Source organism: Pipra filicauda, unplaced genomic scaffold (assembly GCF_003945595.2).
Source record: "Pipra filicauda isolate LSUMZ 115617 unplaced genomic scaffold, ASM394559v2 scaffold119_size3216105_pilon, whole genome shotgun sequence".
In the NCBI taxonomy this organism is placed as follows: domain Eukaryota; kingdom Metazoa; phylum Chordata; class Aves; order Passeriformes; family Pipridae; genus Pipra; species Pipra filicauda.
In genome coordinates this window covers 1784514-1804167 of record NW_024103651.1, presented here as the reverse complement: position 1 = coordinate 1804167, position 19654 = coordinate 1784514, and the positions used below count along the sequence as shown (strand labels likewise).

General features: G+C 39.7%; 1 protein-coding gene across 11 annotated transcripts in view; it reads left to right on the top strand.

Annotated features, from left to right (window-relative positions):
- CELF2 (CUGBP Elav-like family member 2) overlaps nucleotides 1–19654 on the top strand; it is a 456142-nt gene that overhangs the window by 323377 nt on the left and 113111 nt on the right. The window lies entirely within an intron of this gene.

The window sequence follows — 19654 nt, the reverse complement described above, 5'->3', positions numbered from 1 at the left end:
GCAATAAAAATTACAAACAGTCCTTTTTCCAAAATCTGATTTCTTTTCTGCAGTCATGTTAAAGGATAGATTTTTGGCACTGATGTTGTTCTAAGTGAAAGGGTTGGTTTTCCTTCCTGCATTTTTTTCTATACATATGTAAAGTATTTTTCCCTAACTATATTCCTTGCTTTCACTGTATATCTTGTGTGTATTTAGGCATGTGAGAGTTTTGTGTGTTATAGCTGTGTACATGTAGCATGTGCTTACGTGTAGACTGAAAGTGAATATTTTGTTTCACAGAATGAATTTTTCTACACAGCTGTATATTTTCATTGATACTTCAGGTTTGGTACATGAAAGCATTGCTACAAATAATTAGTGTAGCTCGGAGGCATAACTAGATGTGCATGTGTGTGCCTGGCTGTAAGGTTACTAGACAGTTATTCATTCTTACTGCACTCCTGGCACTGTTTCTAAAAACCTTCAGAGCACACGTGCTATGGAGAATATCATAAAATGATTTTTGTGGGCTAGCAGCTAACTAACTGTGCAAAACAGCCCTCGCTGGACACTTCTAGTTTGGTGAGAGGTGACTGCAGCTGTGGGAAGCACACAGCACAACGTCAGGTGTGCCTGTGCTTTTGAGCAAAGCACTGCCAAGGCTCAGCATATCTTCCTTGCCCTGGTACAGGGCAGAGGATCCTCTCAGTGGCCTCTTTGCTGCCCAGTTTAAGCAGTCTGGTGTTCTGAGGGATAGTGGTTTGCTTCTATCACTTCTGGTTAAGAAATTTGTTCCATCAGTGTCACACCAGTGTCAGGGAGGGGGGGTTCATCTCACTGTACCTTGCTGCTAATCAAGTCTCTGTACTAGATTGCTCTTTCCTTTCCCCATCCCTGGAAGTGTTCAAGGCTCTGTTGGATGAGCAGCCTGGTCTAGTGGAAGTTGTTCCTGCCCATGGCAGAAGGGTTGGAACTAGGTGGTCTTTGAAGTCCATTCCAACCCAAACCATTCCATGATTCTGTGATTCAGAAGCAGAAGTTGTTTCTGGTTGGAGTGTTTCAGTGTAGTTCTGCTTCCAACCCCCTCCATTCCCCAGGATTGATGTATTGTAGCACGTACCCCCCTACTGTGTTAGTACAGAGCCCTGACCAAATGTCCTTTTCTTGTAAGGCTGGATAGGAGACAGCATTAAGGGGTCAGACAACTGGATTTTCTGCAGTCCAGGCTGCTATGGATGAGCAAACTCCTACTTAGTTTAAACCACTAAAATGCTGAACTTTGAGACTCGTCCATTTGGAAAGAGCTGATTCCTGGGCCACAGAAATGCCTTCCCACTAAGCAGTAAATGAAGTGAGAATGATATTGTGGTTAGACAGAAGAAACCCATTGATTCCCATTTCTGTAGTGTTTTCCATTGTACTGTACCTGTCCATCAAGCAGCTGGAAGGGATAAGGAAGAAGCACAGGTCATGCAAATCATTGTAGACTAATTATCAAGGTTTGTAGTCCTGCTATACAAACTTCTTTTTGAAAGGTGGTTGGGTTTGGGGGATGCATTTTGCTTGGACTCTCTTCAGCCAGAGATGATGCATGTCACTTCAGTCATTATGTGTTTTAATGAGCAAATGAAATTAATCCTGAAGAAAGACAGAATAACCTCCAGACTTACTTTTCCCTGACAACAGCAGCAAGTTCCTCTAGTGGTCAGCTTTTCCCTTGGAAGCTTTGGAGGAGTGTATCTCCACGCTGACTCTATTCGTCCTCCTGGCTGAATCTGTCAGCAAGGTTGCTAGAAACCTCTTGAGTTTCTTGTGGATATCTCCTGAGTAGGAAAGATCTTTATTTTCTTAATCCAGTCACACAAAGGATTCTGTGTGAGAGATTGTTAAGAATGCTAGAAACAAACAAACCAAAAAATTGCCCTGAAAAACATCTTACAGTCTTCTTCTCATCACAATGCATGAGAAATACTTCACCTATACTATCTAATTGGCATTTAATTATGAAACTGAGTTTTCATCTTTTGTTCAGAGGTCATGGAATCATAGAATAACCTGAGGTAGAAGGGAGCCCTAAGTATCATGAAGTCCAACTCCTGGCTCTGTGCAGGTCAACACCAAAAATCACATGTGTCTGAGGTGAATTCCATGTTCCTCTTAAGTATAAATACATACATGGAACAACCATTTTTATTTAATTTGAACTGGGTGGATTTGAGTTATGGCAGGCATTTTTCTGCCTGCTACCCCTCTGCATCACCTCCAGTTTTGTAGAACAGTCCATCAAGGGGACCTTGAGGTTGGGTGACACATGAAAAAGTCCATTTTTCATTTCACTGCGTGGTCAGGACTCTGTGTCAGGCAGACCATTCACAGCCTGGTATCACCCAGAAATTTTCTAAGAATATTCTGCAAGCCATGAGTTGCAATGACAGGAATGCAAGTTAGTGTTACTACACCACACAAGGGGGTGGCGGTTTGGGTTTGTTCTTTAAAGAAAACCATTTTGATTTTTGAAATATTTCCCTCTTCCCAGACACGGGTTGTGTATTTCTGTGAGCTTGGCCAAAGGGGCTCCTCCAATTTGAACAGAATTTTTCTCTGATGAACTGTTTATGAAGCTGCAATCTGAGTCTCTCCCAATTCTGTCAAAAATAACCATAGGCTGCTTCTCCCTCTCCTGCTGTTATTCAGACTGTCTTTCATACCCTCCAACGACAGACGGCCTAGTTCATGTCTTTCCTCCTTTTTTGTATCGCTTGCCAACTCTGCAAAGCTGAAGCTGGAGGAAGACAGGTAGAAAGCCAAGTTTTCCTCACTTTGGAAAACTAGAGGAAAGCTATCTGAATTCCACAGATACATCGCTACTAGTGCAAACGTTGAAGCTTGGCTTTATTAATTAGGAGTTTCAGGAATGGCTGCATTTCAGTGGGTGATGGTTGGAATATCCTCTAGGAAACTCCTCATGATTTCCAGAGTTTGCAGTTCTCTGCTTCTTTTGAATGTGTGAAAGAGATCAGCAAAGTAATTTGACTTTGTGTTTATCCCCTGTTGTTTTGTAATGCTTTTTCCTCTTTTTGCAACAAGAGAAATCCGGGGGATTAGGTAAACTAAATATAAAAATACCCCAACAACAACAAAAAAAAGCAGGAAATCCTGTAACGGTGAAATAAATGGCACTTTCAGCTTCTGGGGGCAAAGGGGATTCAAAGTCTGGGCAGATCAGCCCTCTTTGTTCCCAATCCAGTTCGCTCCCTTTGTTTAATTTATTCTGGGTGGATAGAGGACTTTTTTCCAGAGTAGTTGTTAAAAAGAGCTTCTCTAATACCTCAAATGCAGTGAGCTCTGTGCAAAGGCAGCATACACTGCCACCGAGATCTCTCTTCTTCCCCACTGTTTTCTTAAGCCGGAAAGATTTCCTTGGCTGCTTTGGTTTTGGAGTCCAAGTGCTGAGGCAAGCAGATGGCACAGGGCTACTTTTGCCTTTTGAAATGCAGCAGAAGAGTCTTGGGCCAGATCCACCATGTGCTTTTGGTACCTTGCCCCTGTTTTGATACCTGATAATTCTTGTAGGCATCAAGATCCCCTAAACCAGCTTTGTGAGTCTGAGTCTATGTGTGATGCCGTAGTAATCACCCTGCAGAAAGCAGGGAGAGGCACCCGTGTAACAACTAACTCCGTGTTTCCTTGTAGCCTTTTACAGACCCTTTATCAGATTAGAGGGAGGCTGCTGAGTGAACAAGGATGTGCTGTAGTTAAAGGCCAGTGTTTATTATTATCCTATTTAACATGGTAATTTAAGTCTACCGGGAAGCAAGCAGAGGAATCGGATAATGAGGCATTCATCTGCTGCATACAGGAGAGACTGGATGGGCAAGGAGGCATATGTGCATAGAGAAGGAGAAGTTACCTGGCTTGCTTGGGTACCATTTCAGCCTCAGTTTAGCTCTAAAATCAGAAATAGTCTGATGCAGGCAGGAAGGATGATTTCCCTCATCCAGCAGGTCCCTCCCATTTGCTGCTCAGCAGGAGGAGAAAAGGGAGCTCAGGCAGTCCTGTAGGACTGCCACAGGACCAGAGCTGTGACAATCTGCTTGTCACACTGTCCTAATCAGCAGCAAAGACAAACTGTTTCTTGTTCCTTGCCTGCCCTTGTGTCACCACCCAGCCAATTGTAAGCTCCTGCTCCTTCAGGCAATTTCAACACATTGTGTTTGGCAAAACTATTTTAGATGCTCTTTAAAAGCTCCCTTTCAGGCAGCGCTCCAGGAGTCAGCGTTTCTCTACGTATTTTGTCTTATTTTGTGTTTTGAATGCTCTCACAGGTCCATGTGAACATTGTTTAGCTTTTGAGATCAGGTGAGTTGCATCATGAGCACATACGCTGTCGAAACAGCAGGACTTGTGACCACAGCCATTATGCATGTGTGTGTTAGACTAAATCTTAGTGGTCATGGCTGAGAGATATTTTGTTACAATCTTTCCTGCGCTGAGTCAAAAAGTGCCTTGCATATTATTTTTTAGCAGGGGCATTGTGCACCATGTGAAATTTCACACAACGAAGACTGGCAAAAGCCAGATGTTGCCATTAAATACAAATACAGTGGGGAGGAAGAGTGAATGATAAAGCTGAGTTTCTGACTTTAGGATGTTTAAATTCAAACCTGAAGGAACCTTAAATCTATAATTTTAAATGGGTCGTAAGTAGCATTGTAAAATATATTCTAGATGTGAGCTGATTTTTTTAAAAGGTAATTCTTAGTCAACAAATCTGATGGAGTTTTTCAAGAAGTTTCTGTGAAAGTGGGCAGGTGTGAAATCATATATATAATCAAGCTGGATTTCCCAGGGGCATTTCACACAGTGTCACATGGGAGACTAATCCATGCTGCTGCTGGTGAAGCAGAGAAGGACCCATTTTCAAATGGAGAAAGGAGCTGGTTAGATGATGGAGGGCAGATTAGAATGGGTAAAGGTTATGGGCCAGGGGAAGAGAGGGGATGATGATTGGAGAGCAACAGGGACTGTTATTGGAGATCAATACTTTTTCACTCTCTATGTAAATGGCTTTGACAGAATGAGCCACCAACTTGTTATCCAACTTTTTGGGTTGTGCAGAAGGGACTGGATGGGGGGCAAAGCCACCTGATAACCAGGAGAAAACAATCCAATACAAAGAGATTCATCTGGGTAAAAAGAATAGTGAGCAAGAAGAGTAAATCTGAGTTTTGAGTGAACACATTTGTTGAATGAGTGTATTTTTTCAAAGACTTGAGAGCAGGAGAGGATTTGAAGATTGCACGAATCAGAAAAGGACTGACATGATGTTTTGTATCTGTGTGGTCAAAAAGACACAGAAAATGCGAAGCTGTATAAATGGAAGCATTGAATAGAGCTTTCAAGGAAATACTGCACCACTTAAAGAAGGATTTTTTTGATCAAGTTTAAACTACAGTTACCAATATTTAGTACCATTCTATAGAAAAGGGCAGAGGTCCAGAGAAGAGCAGCATGATTTTGTATGAAGTCAGGAAGGGTTAAGGCATGGTAAAAGGTCTAAGAAGGGTAACTTGTAAAGGGCTTCAAACACTGACTTAGAAGAAAGCTAAAAGGGGAAAAGCTAAGGAAGAATACAGGACTGCACCTTGGTTTGGAAAGAAAAAGTTATAAGGGGATACAATTGAAGTTTCTACAGTATGTTGAAGTGCATACCAAAAGCAGGAATAGATAAGCTCTTTCAATTAATATTAAACCCAGCGACTGCACAGCGTAGACTTAAGACTGAGAAACAGCAGGCCAACAGGAAAAAAATTCAGCTTCTTAAGTCAAACTTGCAGAGCAGGGAATGGCTTCTGGAAGAAGTAGTAAGAAAAGTTCCAAAAGAAACTTTTCCTTTTGCGTGCTTCCATTTAGTATTTTGAAATAATGCATCTGGAGCAGTACATGACATGACTGCTGCCCATGTCCAAGCACAGTTTCACCCCATAAACAGGACAAGGTGCCAAGGCTGTGATGGACACAGCTGACAGTGGCTTATCTATGTCCAGCATGAAGAGGGTTTGACATTGGTGTCTGATGGCATTTTTGCCTTGCTTTGAAGAGAGGGAGCAGATGAGGATAACGCCCCGTTGCATACTTGACTGCAAACCTGTTGCCCTCATAAATAAGTCTCGCTGTATATTCCTTTCATTTACCATGGCAAGCAAATCAGCCCCTTAAATACCAAAAAGTGTCACAGCAAACCCAACCCAGTCAGATGGTTCAGAAGTAGTGGAAGATATTTGTGAAGACACTGTAACAGGAGTGGGGGGTTGTGATTGCAGAACTGGAAGAGCAGAGGATAGTAGAGGGGGCTGGAAGAGAATTTTTCAGTTGTATTATTTATATATAGAGATAGCACATAAACCTTTCTATAGCCTTGTTTCTGAAGTTCCCCTCTACAGCATATGAATGACTGGAGCTGTAGCAGAATTAAGATTTTTGGCCTTTTTTTTTTTTTAAGGCATCTTTTTACTCCATGGTTTTATGGTATTTGTCACAGTGGGAGCTTGGTCCAGAAATGAGGACTCTAGGTATTGCTGTAAGAAGTTAATAAAAATAACACATCTCTAAGGGATTAAAGTAGATCGCTTTGGGGCTCATTGGCTGCAGTTTTGGAGCAGCTTAACTGTGAGTTACAACTGCATATGAATTTTAAAAATTAAGCTAAGACTGTATAAGTGCATTATTAATTACATCTATGCTGAAGAAATGCATAAACTTCAGCTACATTAATTGGTTTAGTTAAATTGATAGAAAACTCATGTGCAGACCAGCCATTAGAAGAGCAGGACTTCATATTTCAGTTGTGATTTTCACCAGTGTTCATATCTGATAAACACTTGGGGAGAAGGGAAGTTTGGTAAAGGAATGTTTGAAAAGGGCTGTTTGAGTTTCGATTCAGGCATGAAATAATTGCTTTTCAAGTATTTTCAACAACTCCAGGAATACAGGTGAAAATATGGATTCCATTTTCCTGACAATTCAGTAAAAACAAGAACAGCAAAAAAAGAAGGAAGGGATATGTTCATCTAATTATACATAAAAACAATTGAAGGTTCATGATTTAGAATTATAGGGCTTAAATAATAGTGGGGTTTATGTCAAGACAATGCTGGAAAGAATATCTGTCACCGTAGTTAAAAAAGACAAGCAATTCTTAGCTATAAGTTGACATCTTCAGCACACCACCCAGCATTTACCTATAGAATATCTTAGAATAATTTTACAAAAAAAGTCTCAAATGTTCCTAAAATATAAATGGGTAATCTGTTTTGTGTAGTGACATCGTTACATCAGAAAAAACACATAGGCAGGCAGTTAAAACAGCCTGAACTTTCATTAAAATTATAAAAGCAGCTAATCAAATTGCGTTGTTGAATCTGAGTAATAAGCCAAACCTCTCTCAAATATATAATCTCAAAGGCAAAAATTGCAATGCATGGAAAAATCTGAGTCAAGTCATGCTCATGCTTGCACACAAGAATTAATCAATGGATATAATACTCAGACATAAAACACATGCACGTGTAAGTATTTTCAAGGTTGCTGCCTACATTTAAACTATATACATCTCTAATGGTGCAAGGTACTGTCACTTTGAGATTTATGGTAGGCAGTTTCTTTAGTTGCATATTAAAGCTCACATCAATGAGATTCAGTCTTTTTATGACATTGTTGTTGCACTGAAATTCTTTCCTCTTCCAATTTTCTATTAAATGAATAAACATGCAGTGTTTATCTGCTTGTCACATAAAACATGACATGAGTTTTTGTTAAAGAACAATGGCTTCAAAGCAAACCACACAACCCTTCTCTTGTTATGTAGTTATTCACTTCTAATATCCAAATCATTTGCTCCTAACATATGAGGAGGTTTTGCAAAGGATTTGGGAGCTGGTCTGAAATCTTCATGCTCTTTGGCATGGAGCTCAAAGGAAGATAAAATTTGACAATTGAGCACTGTCAAAAATGAAGTCTTACTGGGGAGTAGCCTTATGAGGATGGATTTCAGCTGTGCTGCAGCTTCCAGGTCTCTCATTTCCACCGCAAGAACAGCATTTTACTGCTCTCATCTTCTGCTCCTGTTACCCCATTAAAATCAGTCACAAATGCCCATGCACATGTATGCACAAATAAATAAAAACCTAAAATTAAAACTCACCATGCAAGAAGTTTTCCTCATTGAAAGGTAGAGGAGAAGGCTCCAAGGCAGTAAGAATTTCTCTGTCACTGTTGAGATTATGTGAGACACATAAATATTACAATGATGGGTCACAATAAAAAGCTAAAGACCACATAAAACATTTTAACATAAATATCATCAATTTTCCTAGTTCTTAACATGAAATTTAAACCCCAGGAGGGTCTTGAAAGGCTGTCTGTTATTCTTTATCGTTTTGAAATATGTTACAAAGTAGATATGTGTAACATGTATAGCAATGTAAATTAATTGCTAGTTCATTACTTCCATCTTCCCTGCACCAGACCTTGTCCCCCTGTACTTTTTTTTGTGGGAGCAGAGTAGCAAAAGGACAGATTTGATCATGTTTTGGGTCTGGCAGGACCCACAACCTGCTCAGTGTCAGACTTCAGTGGTACAGATGCTACAAAAGGATGTTCTGTGCCTGTTGTAGTATTACTTTTTTTAAACATCAGTTCTATAGTGCATTGTAACCATCAGCATATTTCAAAAGAATAGCAAATAACTCCCCAAGGATAAAGTCTGGTAGTGGCTTCTAAGCCTGGTTTGAGCTTAACTCAAGCCAGTGAGCTGTGGGTAGAAGGCTGCATATGCAATATAAATCTCCTGGTCCATCTGTCTTGGGGAAGAATGCATTTTCAGGAATCTGTGTCTTTCTAATTGCTTATAAAAACACTCTGAGACAAGCCAGTGAATAAATTAAATTTGAATGTTTCCAGTGGATCTTTTCAGTTTTTCACTGAACCTAATTACTGTCTAATCTATGCCTATGAGTATGCAGTTTTAAGTGGGACGTTAGACTTTCACTCTGCAGATTAAACTCTGTGGTGCATAAATTCATTATTATTTGTGGAGGAGAAAACTTCAGTGTCTACTACCTTGTGGTTTTAGTTTAAGATAACTACTGCATCTGAGTCATGCATTCTTTTAGAAGAATAAGACAAGCTGTAAGGAGAGGGAAGATGTTTTCTAATAAACCGTGTCTCTTATTTGCCTAACTGAATTGGGAAAATTTATGTTTCAAACAATAATTAAACTATCCTCGTAGCTCAAGATGTCATGCCTTCAACTGCAGTTTTAGGGAGCTGTACCACAACAGGGAGTAGATTAATATAATGTGCTGCATGAAACTTTTTGCTGCAAGGATGAGCACAGCTCCATAAGGAGCAGCCGCTGCTGCTTCAGCTGGAGATCTCCAAGTGTTTTGCAAAGGGAGACAAATAGCATCACTCCATTTTTACCAGCTGGAAAAACTGAGATACAGAGGCCTGGGGGGACTTTTCCAAAAATTTTTTTAGTCACTTTGAGCAGGCAGAGAATAACGTTCTGCCTGTGCTGGTGTTGTGTTGCCTAAATCAAATCTGCTCCCTTCGTTTTCAGAGCGTGAATCCCTGAGCTGGTTGACACAAAGATTTTGTTACGTTAGTGCTGCCCAGGTGAGATCTGCATTAGTTTGTTCACATATTAATCGGATCTGATGAGGACTGCAGTTAAAAAACAAGTGTGGAGCAGACTAATAGGCACTGGCTCCCACTCTTTCTATGCCCCCCTTAATTAATACAATGAGTCTTAAACAACAAGCTTCCTTTATTATTTGCAGATCATGGGATATAAAAATCATTGTAGATTTAAAATGGACTATATTAACCCGAGTAATTCCACCAGGGCTTGAGTTTCAATAGCGAAAAGTGTTGTGTTGTCTCTGGCTCAATTAGATTTTTCTCAGTGTCAGTTTTAATTCACTTCACCAGAGCGTGGGGGAACTCTCAGTGGAAGGGAAAATGTTCCTTCTGAATGAGAGCCTCCTGTAGCCCACATTTTATTTAAGAGTTTTAAAATGCTTCGCAGTCCCACGTTCTGCCTTGAACGTCTGCTATTGTGTGCCAGAAGAGCTGAACAAAATCACTTGATGTTTCTTAATGTGACAGGCGGCTGAGTTTGAGCAGGAGGATGGAAATGGGGAAAGCAAGGTCTTTGGTTTCCTCTTTTTATTTAATAGTAAAAAAAAAAAAAAAAAATAACAAAATGAAGTCTTGGTGAGTCTTGATGGCCAAATAAACAGCATTAGGTCAAATCTTTCCCACCCTTCCAAGCACCTGGCCATGCATATAGAGAAGTAAAAACTAAGCAGCAGTTTCCTTTTGCGATGTTGAGCCCAGGGCTGAGGTTGAGTGGCCTGAGAAGCTGGTTTTTCCCCTTTAGGTTTTGTATTTCCTACCTCCCATGGCTGTCAGCACTTAGGTGTAGATTGCTTGGTTACACTCTGCTTGGCGCAGAGTAGCTCAAAATGACTGTTTCCTCCCTGTTTTAAAGGGGAAAATTGAGTAGATCTTTAATTTGAGGATACTTCCATTGTGAGAAAGAGAAGATAAGAAAAAGAGCTTATGATAGAACTGTAGGGGAAGGTTGACCACAGAAAAGAGCCTGAATTGTCCTCTCTGTATAGGTGGAGCTTTCCAAAATGCTTCTTTCCAAAGGAGCAGTTTTCTTTTACTATCTCTACACTTGTCCTTTCCATATTTCATTAAACTCTCAAGACATTAGACTTATGAGTAGTTGTGCACACTGAAGTTTTACTTTGTGTTTGTGTGAGTTTTGGTTTGTTTGCTGGGTTTGTTTTGGTTTTTTTTTACTGACACCTTGCAGTTTCCAATTCTGCAACTGACTGGGGCTGTTTTCCAGTATATCGCTGGGCTACCTGTAGGAAAACAGCTGGGACTGTCACCAAAACCTGTCAATTGGGTCAATAGATGTGAACCTGTGTTCTGATTCAGACAAAAGATGCTGAAGTGCCCCATAGCTATGAATAATGCTAGCTTGTGTATGAAAGGTAAACATGAAATTATCTCCATAGAGAAACCCTTCATGTTTTTCAGAAGAACTGTGCAAAACACTCTGTAAAAATTCTGGTTTCCAAATGTGTCATCTCCCAGCCTTTTCATTTCCAACAGTGTTAACTTTCCAGTTAGCATAGAATGGTTTTCTGTGGTGTGTTGCTTGCTAGTTCTCACTTGGGTATATATTGAGTTAAAAGGTGCTGTGTGAATGTAGGGAATTATTATTATTATTATTATTATTATTATTGTTACTATGATTATTATTATCATTATGTAGATGCTGCAGTTTAAATAGTTCAAAAAAATCTCACAACTAAAGGTCAGCGTAGCTTGTAGGTTTACACGTGCACAGTACAAGTAACCTTCAGAAATTTCCTCATGACAAGATAAGTGCAGCAATTATATTTAAATGAGTGCAGGAGAAAATTTCACTGTAAACTACATTAGCTGGAGAGTGTGTGCTGTAAGAGGATTTAATTGAATTAATGTTACTTACTATCAAAAGCTCCATCTAGTGTATTGCCAGGTCTCCTTATTACTAAGAATAATATTTGGCTCATAAAGACCCCTGTTCAACTAAGCACACAGTCCTGATGACTTCAGCAAGTGATTAAAATTAAAGCATTTTTTTACTGCTTTGCTGAATAGGAACAGGCTGGGAGCTGGGAACAGGCATTGGTGTGTGTGCACAGTGTGAAATCACCGAGCCCTTAAACAAGGCTCTTTATGGAGCCTCCTCTCACCAGTGGTTTTCCAAGTGTCTAATGGAGGTGTGATTTTGGCATAAGTGTCCTTCCTAGTTTGAGTGTAGCTGTCATGGATAACGGGCTGCACAAGTGATGGAGAAAAGCAGCAAGTCAGGGTGTACAAGAGAGAGTCGGGGTGATCCACGCTGGGGCTTCGGAGCCCTCCGCTAATACCTAATAAGGAGTAACCGATGGCAAGGGCAGAGGGATTCATTCAATAATCCTGGTGGTATTTTTAATGCTGTTATTAATGCAGGGTTCTCACTCCCACATTATGCAGAGATGCCACAGTGAGAATCCAGAAAGGTATTTTGTGTGACTTCCTACATAAAAGCAGAAATGCAAATAAGCTGTATTTGCATATTCACATGATATGAACGGAAATGTGGAAACACAGTGACATAGCCAGAGACATGCTTCAAACCAATGATAAAGATATCCATAGTTTTCCGACTCTACTCTTATGTTTTAACCATTAAGGAGAGAATGTGATATACTGGATGTTTTCGCAGAATATTTTTGAATGTCAAAAAACCATTGAAGTCTGCATCTCCTTTATGTTTGATATTATTTTATTTTCCTTTCACATGCATTCTTTAAAAAGCAAATACATGAAATCTAGCAAAAAAATCTTTTATTCTCCATTCGTTCAGCAACAAAAACAACAACAACAACAAGAAAAAGGGGGTTGAACCACTCTTTTATGAAAATTGTGAAACAGTGGAGTGGTTTCTACAGCAACTTTCCTTATTGTTGGCTGAATCAAATGGCAAAAGGTTTTATTTACCGACGCATCTTATATTTTAATCAGCCATATGTCACTCCTTAACTTCACCCACCTATGTTTCTGCATGCGGGTGGCATTCTGGTACAGTCAGTAAGGCACATGCCATTCAAAGGAGTTACAATCTCCTCTTTGTTTTCGTGGGCTTGTTTTTTGGGGAGAAAAAGAAAGAGTAATTGCCCGTGTTAACTGATGTTCATTACATGGAATTGTTTAGCTCTCTTAAAAAATCATTGATCTGCTTCTCCCTCGTGAAAGTATTCAAGGTCTCAGTTCACAAAAGAGAAATCAGCATGTAAAGCAGCAGCCTGGCAATCTGTGCTGCAAGGAGCAGAGTTCTGTGCAGAAATGTCAGCAGAGTTTGCTGTCTTCAAAAAGACCCACAAATATTTAGTGAGGATGAGAAACATGTTGAAATCGGTGTGATTTTGGGGAGCAGACTGTTTAGAAGTAGAGATTTTTTTTCTCACACATTTGAATGTAGAGTTTATGATCAAGCCTTTGTTAGGTAACATCTGGCACGAACTGTTCCTCCTTCTCCCTAAGTTTCATGGCTTTGTTTTGTATTTGAGGAGGATATTACAAAAGGTAATTTGATGTCTCATTCCCATCGGTACGGTCATGGTTTTAACTTTTGAATGACTCCCTTGAAATAGGAGGAAGGGAGAAAAACACCATTTGGGTATTTTTAATAGGGAATAGACAGTATTTAGATTTCATGGCGAGTGCCCATGGTACGTTGTGTGCACGCAGCAAGTCAAAAGTGCAGCTGTGGACTAGGGTTTGTGCGCCACAGATAACAAAGGGACCCAAAATCTGGGGCTCCAGCCTTCTCCACATGCTCTTATTATCATTTACTGTTGGTATTGCAGATGCACGTAACAGATTGTACAATATGCTGTACAAACAGATTGGTAAAATGATCTTTGTCCTGAAACACTGACGGCAGAGCTGGACGAGAAGGATTGACAGCGTGCCTGCACTGAGAGCGGCACAGCCCAGGCGCCACAGTTTTGGGCCCGTGTCCTCAACAAAAAGGGCTTTGTGCATCTTTAGTGAAGCAAAGGTCTGTTCTTGCTGATCTTACTGTAAAGGGCTGAAATTTTAAATGGGAATTAAAAGAAAACAGCACAAAGATGATTAGAGAGTGAGTAGGAGAAGGGAATGTGCCTACTTCTCCTTTTTTTTTTTGTCTTTTTTTCCTTCTCATCAAACAGCATTTCTTCTACAGTTGCCAAATTGAGCGTGTAAAAGGAGCAGACTTTCAAACTTTGGGTAGTTTCTCCCAGTATTGGAACAAAACCCTACAGAAAAGGCTGGGACATGCAGGGTTGAGGCTTTGGTGACCTGACTGGGGGAGGCACTGCTCATGGAAAGTCTGACACTCTGGAAATGACAGCGAGAGCAAGACTGCAAACTTGGCTTGCCTTCACTGGGCTACTCAAACAGGAAAAATCCTAATACTTAATGTCTTTTTGATCATCCAGGGCATGTAAAGAGATCATCCACTTATGCCCTGTGTGGTTAAGAAAACCAAGAATTGCTCATCTTATTTATTGAAGTAGCTAATGTGCATTTCAAAGTGCCTCAGTGTTGGCTTGTGGGGGAAGGAGGAGTGAACATTAAGATTAATTTCAGTGAAAATATTTTTGTGGGAATAGTTTGCTCAGTGAATCTAGATCATCTGCAGCTGGTGGATTAATGTTTATATGTTTTACTAAATCAATAAACTATTTACATGAAAATGGAGGTGTTTGGATTGTGCAAACAGTTCTTTCAGAGGAACTTTGCTTAGGGATGAGAAATGATTTTGCCATTTAGGAACACTTCTTTTTCTCTTTCACGTGAAAGTGCTCTCTCACTAAAATTATTAAAGAAAACATTTTTCAACTCTGAAGTATTGCTGATATTCTGGCAGTGTCTGTAGCCAGTAGTCCAAGAGATGGGAACGTCTGAGCACTCGTTACTTAAACAACTTGTGTTGACTTTGTGGTAAAAGATGTGTTATGGCTGGATCAGACATAACACTTGACCCACATGGTTTGTGGGTTTGAGGTATGATGATACCCGAACATGCCAGGGTCCAGGGCTCAGTATCCCTGGCTGCTAGTGGTGGAGCTGCTGTGGCCTTTGCCAAGAGAGGTGGGCCTCTAGATCAGGCAAGGGATTTCATGTTCCAGGATGCAAAGTTCTCAGGTTGGGAAATCTAACTTAAATGAAAAAAAGACCTACTAGTTCATCCAGCTTATTGTCTGCCAAATCCATGCTTGTTCTGTGTAGCGCATTCCTAAATGTTTTGTCCAGTTTTATTTGGAAGTGGACCATGGGGTGCTCTTTCCAATTCTCCCCCTCCTCCTACAAGATTAAATATTTTATTATTGTACTGTAAACACACACACAGTCCTAACATTTTTTTGGTGTTTTGGTCCCCTCACTTTATTTATTTTCTGTGGTATAATCTCTCTTCTGTACTAATATTGATGAATAAGAGGGATGCATTTTCTGTCATGTAAAGTAGTACTGGGGATAAACTCTGCCTAGGATTTTGGCTGACCTCTTCATCAGGCTTAGCTCAAAAATTAATTTGTCATTACCCAGGTGCTATGCACTAAGCTTTATTGGCATAGAGGAGCACCACATCCTGTATGTTCTTTGAAAAGAAAAAAAGTGATCATATAATCACTGAGACAGTAAACAGTCATTTCCAATCTAGTAATATTTTATATGAACTGGCACTGTATGTTGTATATCATCCATCTTGCTAATCCTTGTTCCACATTGCCTCACACTTGAAGCCAAGAACATTACAGCTCTGCCAGAGAGTGGGTGGAAAAATAGCCTTATTATTAACTTAAGTTGAAAACATAATGGCTTTTTGAATGTCTTCATTCAGAGATGCAGTCACACTAAAATATTAATACCCCTAAGTACAGAGAAACAGAACTTTCCTTTAAAATCCATTGTCCATGTGTGTTGCAAAAGTGAAAGCCTTGAAAGTGTTGTGAATTCCCTGTATCTTTCATGTTTTATCCTGTAAATGTCAGTATTCTGTAAGAAAGGAGCCAAAATATTCTTCAGAGGAGGTTTGAGCAATGTTGCTGCCATTACTAGCATTGCCTTGTGGTAGAAGAAAAGGAGTTTCTCTAGTTTTCTCTTTATCTCAAAAGACAGGTAATAATTGAATGGGTATTGAAACACACATAATGACTTTGTAGTACCATGATCAAGCAGGGTTGCATTGCCAACGCCAGTGTTAATTTAAATCTCATCCCCAGTGGGACCAGGAGTATTCAAGGTGCATGTGTTTTCTGGGAGCAACCATCAGAAAGAAAAGAGAAAACTGCAAGCCCCACCTGATTAATCTTCATAGCACCCCAGCATCCCTGAATTATAAGCAGAAATGAGGGACCTAGCAATGAAAACTGAGTAAATCTGTACCACAGCATCACTGAAAAGCCACAGAAAAAGGAGATGATGCTGTTCTTCGGTTATAGCTGTGATTTGCCTTTCTCTGCAACACCTCTGTGTGTATCTTCTCGATAAAATATGAATCTTCCACAAACATCTTTAGGAGGTGTAACAATTGCTCTTGAACAGTATTCAGAGGAAAAAGAAATAAATCTTGATTGAACTAATTTATGACTAGCATGAAAAAAATGTCCCCTCTTTTAAAAAGCAAAATAAAAGGATTCAAACTTCCAGTGTATCAGGCCATGTGTTGTAAATTAGCCTAATTGTTTTAGAATTCAGAAGTGTTTCATCATTTTAAATTGGGCTTGTCTCGTATTTAGTTCCACATTTTTTATAACTCTGCAGGACTAATATGTAGCCTGTTGTTGCACAGGAAAAGCTTTTCTTATCCTAATTTTTAAGACTGATGGAATGAGAGGAGGTTGACAAGTAATCTCTTAGTTATCTCTGTGTCGAAGCTTATAATATGCTTTATAGTGGAAATGTGCAATGTGCAGTTCCAGAAATAATTTTGCTATACATTATGGTTTATCTTTCTGGCATACAAAATATAAGAGTGAGTAATGCTGAAGTCTGATAGAGGATTTCAAATTGCTTGGAAATATCCTTAGATTTGCCCTAATAAGGCATAGCAGGAGCCAAAATATTGTACGAGATATGAGTCTCAATCTTAACTTCCCTCCAAGCACATCCTTATCCCATCTCATGTGGGAAAAGAAACTTCACATTTTAGGGCATCAAATTGCAGTTCCTCTGTTAACCCACTGTACTGTGGATAAATACAAGTAATCTATGAGCAGGAGGTTTTTTTCTGAAAAGACAAGGAGATGCTTGTTCCCAGTAAGAACTGGTGGCTGCAAGGCTCATTTGACAATTTAACCTGTAACCCACCATTTATCGATTCTGTTCAGGAAAAGTTTGCATAGTTTTTGCTCAACATAGGTATTTTTACAAAACAACATGTTGAATAAAATACGAGACCACACTATAAAGTTAATTAAAGGACACCACTACCAAGATATGATTGTTCAGCGGTTTATTTTGTTGTTTTTTTTTTTTTAGCTTGCGGTTAAGACTGGGGACTTTGTTCTAAAGCTCTGTGAGTTTTTCGGTGGCAAAGCTGCACATCTGTGATATTTTGACGTGTTCCTGTGGCTGCCGTGGTGACCTGTGGAGAAGGCCATACAGAATCCTGCTTCCCCAAACCTGATTAGATACATTCAGGAGCCACATGCTATTGATGCCAAGGAACACTGAATAGTTTCATCTACTTTGCAGACAAGCTTCAGTGTAAGCCCTCCTGCCACTGCCTGCTCAAGGCCACCTTTGACAGCCGCAGGAGCCAACACATCACTGTTTAGGCACTAGTTTTGTTCCTTTTCTCTATTTTTCCTTCTCCCTCTGATTAAGTTGCCAGTCATCCAGCTTCTTTTCTTCTTGTCTTGATAAGTTGCCAATCATGTCATACAGCATATACCTCTCTAGCCAAGTATTTCTCTTGTCATAACTTGGAAACAGGCTGCTGGAGATTTATTTTAAGTCTTGATCTGATTAAATGCCACATCTTGATCTTTGGAGAACCATAGGACCTACAGATTGTGGTACTCTTGTTTGGACTTCTCTGAACTGGTATTAATTAAAGGACTTAATATGTGTCCTGTGGGTCGTCCAACACAGTCTCAATATTCCTTTCCCTGAATAGATATTTAATATTGGTGAATAGATTTTTTAATCAGTTTTCCAGGGCATACATGGTGATAGTTGCAAGAAACAAACTATCAATTGTATGAAGACTTAGGGGGAGAATAACATATTTATTTGTATGGTACATGGGGTTTTATGCATTGCTCTGGTTATTGAATTAATTATACAAAGATAAGTAGTAGCACTATTTAGGAAGGTTTTCAAGACATAAATAGCAATGGGAAATTCATCAAAACTGAAAGTGTTTACTGTGAAAAGTGTATTTAAAATTAATTTTTGTGAGATTGCAAAATAGTTTCCTGGAGAAATTATGGGAAGTCTGATTCTGAGAAATCTACGGATAGGCAAGATAAAACATTGGAAGAATTACATGTGGAAGCATAATGCAGTCCTTCCTGGCAGAGGAGCATAGCTGAATGTTCCTGCCTTTAACCGTTTTACAGTTCTATTAAAACTGCTTTCCTAGATATACAAGATAACACTTTCCCCCAGTATTTTTACTTTACTAGCTCATTTTCCGCTCAGAAGGAAAAGTCTGTATGAATCACCTTAACTTTTTGCTCTCATTTCGGAAGTACAGGTGTTACACATCTGCTCTGTATCTCCCTTCATTGATTTTACGTTAGTTAATCATCAGACAAAAATAAAGAAGACGAATAATTAACTAGCATAACAATCTCTTACCGTAGATATTTTCCTTTCTCTGGTGAGGCTGCCCAGGCAAGGTGAAACAGGAACTGTAATTCTTTATCAGGGCACTTTGTGTTTTTACACTGTTAGTCTGTGCAAAACAGGTTGCCGTGCAAGCGGCGAACGTGGGGCAGGTTGGGAGGTGGTTGTGAGATACCTCTCAAATGTCTTTGAGCTTGAGCTTTCTGAGCATGGATCCCCCACACAAAGTGTGTTCTTCATTCTCATTGCTTGTGCTCATTAAGTGCTGCCATTTATTTTTGTGTGTCTGCACAAATATATGGCTTTATTACTAAAGTGGTTTGTTTATCTTTGCTGCTGCTGCATTTATTTTAGCACTCATCTAAACAATTAATTAGGGAAACACTTGAGTGCCGAATACACTTCTTCAGATACCACTCAGTTGGGTTTTTTTATTTATTTCCAGGAGCATCAAGCATTTAAAAAAGCCCATCTTTTGCATTTTTTTCTAACCATGCCTTTTTCCCTCTTGTTTGAAGTTTCCACAGCAGAGTACATTGCTTTGAAAGATCACGGGCCCTGTTGAGAGTTCAAAGCCTAGTAAAGATGATGCTTAAAGTTCAAAGGCTCTGTGGAGTTGCATCTTCATCTGCATAAAATTGTTTCAACCAACTAGAAAGATAGAAAAGTTGCCAGGAATTTCCTGAATTTCTTTTTTTATTATTGTTATAAAGAAAGCTTAATTGGGGAACAAGTGTGTCACTGCTAACAAGTTCAAGGAAAGCGAAGCTCCTTAGATGAAACACTGCTTGAAGGTGTACAGAGTGTAGGAAAGATTTGACATGTGCTGTGACCCTGTGAGAGTGAAGCTGTGAATGCCTGGAAATCAATATGAGATGTGTAAAGGTTCATGATGTTGAAGTCAAGAAAGAGTTGAAAGTGTTTGACTGCATCTTGGGCAGAGGGATTCAGACAATGGATTTAAACGCAAGTTTTAAAGATGGGGAAAAGAATTTCTAAGAAAAAACACGTCAAATAGTTGAAAATTAGCTCCATGAAAATAGTGTGTATGTTGTAGCAAATCACAACTACGAGTGGAGGCTTTGCCAGTTCTTCCACTGGCAGAGAATGGAGCCTCTGATTAGGTGGCTTGGCCAAAAGCAGCAAAATACAGGGTTTGGGGCTGTTGGGGGAAATAAGTATCTGCTGATTCAAGTTCAGGGCACTTTGAGGCAAT